This window comes from Lepus europaeus, chromosome 5 (assembly GCF_033115175.1).
Source record: "Lepus europaeus isolate LE1 chromosome 5, mLepTim1.pri, whole genome shotgun sequence".
Taxonomy (NCBI): Eukaryota; Metazoa; Chordata; class Mammalia; order Lagomorpha; family Leporidae; genus Lepus; species Lepus europaeus.
In genome coordinates this window covers 123,198,817-123,203,309 of record NC_084831.1, presented here as the reverse complement: position 1 = coordinate 123,203,309, position 4,493 = coordinate 123,198,817, and positions in this window count along the sequence as shown.

The following is a 4,493-nucleotide window of genomic DNA, read 5'->3' as shown; positions in this document are numbered from 1 at the left end:
AGTATTTTATGTAACTTGCCTGTCTTTTGTTGGATTAATGAAGCCAATCACCACCCACCCACCCACACACACACACACGCTACGCTGTTCTTTTTTTTTTTTTTTTATCCTAAATACACACAAAGAGACTGGCCTCACTTTTCTAGAAGTGTATCCCTGAGGCCTATTTTAGAGGGCCTCTAGTGTCTCATCTTTTTGTTCAGACCCTCTGGTTCAAAGGCCTGGGCCGTGGGACTGTTCCTAAGCTGCACACAGCCCAGCTGCTGCCTCTTGCTGGGTCTTCCCCGGTCCACATGCCCACAAACTGGTTGCTGATGCCACGTTATAAAGTAAAGCTGCTTGCACTTCTACCGAGAGAGAAGGAAGACCTGATGACTATCATGAGAGAAAAGATACCCTGCCCTCGAGACAAGACACGTCTCATGGACACACGCAGAGGTGCCAGGCTCAGGCACCATGGATCTTGATACCACAGATGAGACACTAAACTCCTCATTCTTGCCCCATGGGCTCTGTGAGACAGATTTCGCTTTCCACAGTTGCACTGGAAACAAATTGTGCCTTTCATGAACAACAAAAAGAAGAAAATGCTTCTTTAAAAAAAAAGATTTATTTGTTTATTTGCAAGTCAGAGTTACACAGAGGGAGGAGAGGCAGAGAGAGAGAGAGAGAGAGAGAGAGAGAGACAGAGAAAGGGAGAGGGAGAAAGAGAGAGAGAGAGAGAGGTCTTCCATCTGATGGCTCACTCCCCAATCGGCCACAATGGCCAGAACTCCTCCAATCTGAAGCCAGGAGCCAGGAGCTTCTTCCAGGTCTCCCACGTGGGTGCAGGGGCCCAAGGACTTGGGCCATCTTCTACTGTTTTTCCAGACCATAGCAGAGAGCTAGATCAGAAGTGGAGCAGCCAGGACTGGAACTGGCGCCCATATGGGATGCTGGAACTACAGGCAGCAGCTTTATCAGTTATGCCACAGCACCGGCCCTGAAAATGGCTTTTCTAACATTAGGTTGGAATATGTTAAAATGTGCTACAAACTTTAAAAACAAGTGCATTCTCCTTGGAAGGAAATTTTCTAACATGAATTTGTGACCTAACAGCAGTGGAGTTGCTTTGTGAATGTTTTTTGCATTCTGTAGGCATTCTGAATTTAACTTAGGTTGCAAGGAGGAAAAAAAAAATCAGTGCATTTTAATCTCTCTAATTGCCTCTTATGAACTGTAGTTTTTAAGTGTACAATACACCAATTGACTTAAAATCATCACACTTTGCCCATATAGGCCTTTTCTGCAGAATTTTAAATTACCAATGATGTGAAGCATCCTCACCTTGATGAATAAAATGTCTTGTGTATGCAGTGATGAGCCAGTCATTAAAACCACTTGTGATGTGGAGGTAAGAGTGGGGTGTAGAGGAGCTCTTTGCTCAGAGTCTGGATCAGAACAGCTTGTATCCATCATGCTTTCATTCAACAATGACCACAATTCATACAATGAAATGTGAAGTTGTTTTTTAATCAGGAAAAAAAGATTTATTTATTTATTTTGAAAGTCAGAGATACAGAGAGAGGGAGAGAGAGAGCATCTTCCATCCTCTGGTTCACTCCCTAGATGGCCACAATAGCCAGCACTGGGCCAGGCCAAAACCAGGAGCAAGGAGCCAGGAGCTTCTTCTAGGTCTTCCATATGGGTGGCAGGGCCCCCAAACACTTGAGCGATCTTCCACTGCTTTTCGCAGGCTAATAGCAGGGTGCTGGATCAGAAGTGGAGCAACCAGGACACAAACCAGTGCCCATATGGGATGCTGGCATTGCAAACATCCTCTTTACCTGCTACACTACAACACTGGCACCCTTCTAACTTCTAAACTTAGAATTAATCATATAGAGCTAAGCCTCATCAAATTCTCACCTGATGCCTTGCTTCACTTCTTGGTAGCTATTGTCCACCCAGTGCCTGAGATTTAAACACTGCCAGCCCTTCAATAAACTCTGCAGTGACAAGAACAGGAAATCTAATTGTGGACAGCAATGCTGCTTCCAGGAAATTATGCTTGACTTACTCAAGCCCTACTGCTCTGTCAATAGTGTAGCCTTACAATTTTAGCAACTCTGTTTTGTTTTATCAGTCCCACTTGACATTCACTAAGTATCTGCAGGAGGGAAAAAAAAGCAAGCACTAAAATGTGATTTGTTCATTTACTATTACATTGTGGTCCTCTCCCACAGCCTTGTTTAAACCTTTTAAGTTTATAATTTAAAAATATTTTATCAGGACAGGCCTTCAGCCACGGTTAAGATGCCACTTGGTGGCCCACAAACCTATCAAGAGTGTCTGATTGAAGGCCCAGCTCCATTACTGACCCAGCTTCCTGGTAACATGACCAGGATAGTAGTGGTTTAAGTTTGAGTCCCTGTCACTTACGTGGAGTTCCAGACTCCTATCTTAAAGCTGACCCAGCCCCAGCCATTGCAAGCATTTGGAGGGTTAACCAGTGTGTGGAAGATCTCTCTGTATCTCTCTCTCTCCCTCATTTTCTCTGTCTGCCTTTCAAATAAAAGTGAAAAAATTAAAGTTTTTAAAGATTTATTCTAGGTTTTTTTGGACAGGCAGAGTTAGACAGTGAGAGAGAGAGACAGAGAGAAAGGTCTTCCTTCTGTTGGTTCACCCCCCCAAATGGCCACCACTGCCAGCACGCTACACCAATCTGAAGCCAGGAGCCAGGTGCTTCCTCCTGGTCTCTCATGCGGGTGCAGGGCCCAAGCACTTGGACCATCCTCCACTGCCCTCCCGGGCCATAGCAGAGAGCTGGACTGGAAGAGGAGCAACCAGTACAGAATTTGGCGCCTCAACTGGGACTAGAACCCGGGGTGCCGGCACCGCAGGCAGAGGATTAGCTTACTGAGCCACAGCACCGGCCAATTTATTCTAGTTTTATTTGAAAGGCAGAATGACAGAGAAAGAGGGGCAAAAAGAAAGAGATCTGTCCATTTGTTCACTCCCTAAATGGCTGCAACAGCCAGGGCTAGGCCAGGCCAAATCCAGGAGCCAGGAACTGCACCCTAGTCTCACATATGGCTTAGCAGGGTCCAAAGTACTTAAACCATCATCTGCTCCCTTCCCAGGAGCACTGACAAGGAACTGGATTGTAAGTGAAGCTGCCAGAACTCAAACTATCACTACAATACAGAATTCCAGTGTTGTAAGTAGTGGGTTAACCAGCTGCACCACAACACTGGCTCTATAAATATATTTTTTAAAAAAAGCAACAGGCAGGGCCAGCGATGTGGCACAGCAGGCCTCCAATGCCAGCATTCCATATGGGTGCTGATTGAAGTCCTGGCTGCTCCATTTCCAATCCAGCTCCCTGCTAATGTTCCTGGGAAAGCAGTGGAAGATGGCCCAAACACTTGGGCCCCTGCCACCTAGGTGGGAGACTTGGAAGAAGCTCCTGGCTTTTGTCTTGGACCTGGACCAGCCCTGGCCATTGTGGCCATTTAGGGAGTAAACCAGCAGATGGAAGATTCTCTCTCTCTCTCTCTCTCTCTCTGTCTCTCCCTCTCTGTAACTCTGCCTTTCAAATAAATAAATAAATTTCTTTTTCAAAAAAGGCACCCTAGACATTTTTGAGAAAAAAACATTTTATCAAACATAGCTGCATATGTTATCTTTTAAATGTTTAATATGTGCAGATCAAAGTATTGAAAGAGAAACCTCTAAAATGTTAACAGTGTTTTCTGTTGGTAAAAATATAAACAGATTTTTGTTGTTTCATCATTTCATGTCTTCCACAATATCTGCAATTTACATTTACTGCTTTTATAATCAAAGGGGGGAAAAGAAGCTTCCATCTATCACCAGTCAAGCCTGATAAAGTACAGCAAGTAAAATCTGTTTCCCATAGCTGTGAGAGGAGAAAGAATGAGTTTTCTGTAGGTTTTTACTTTCCTAATCCAACAACCAAATGAAACAAGTCGAACTGCTTGCTGAGGGGTAGACGTTCAGCACAGTTGTTAAGATACTGCTTGAGATGCCCATGTCCCACGTCGAAGTGCCTGGGTTCGAATCACAGCCCCACTTCTAATCTAGCTTCCTGCTAACATGCACCCTGGGAAGCAGAAGGTAATGGCTCAAGTACCTCCCACATGGGAGACCTAGGAATGGCACTGTGGCACAGCAAGTTAAGCAACTGCCTGTGACACAGGCATTCCATATAAGTGCTACTTTTGAGTCCCAGATGCTCCACTTCCAATCCAGCTCCCTGCTGATGCACCAGGGACAGCAGATGATGGCCCATGTACTTGGGCCCCTAATACTCACATGGGAGACTGGGATGCAATTCTAGGCTCCTGGTTTCAGTCTGGTCTGGGCCTGGCCATTGCAGTCATTTTGAGAGTGACCCAGTAGATAGAAGATCTCTTCCCCTTCCCCCTGCCTCCCCTACCCTATCTCTCCCTCTCTGTAAACTCTGCCTTGCAAATAAAATACATCTCTAA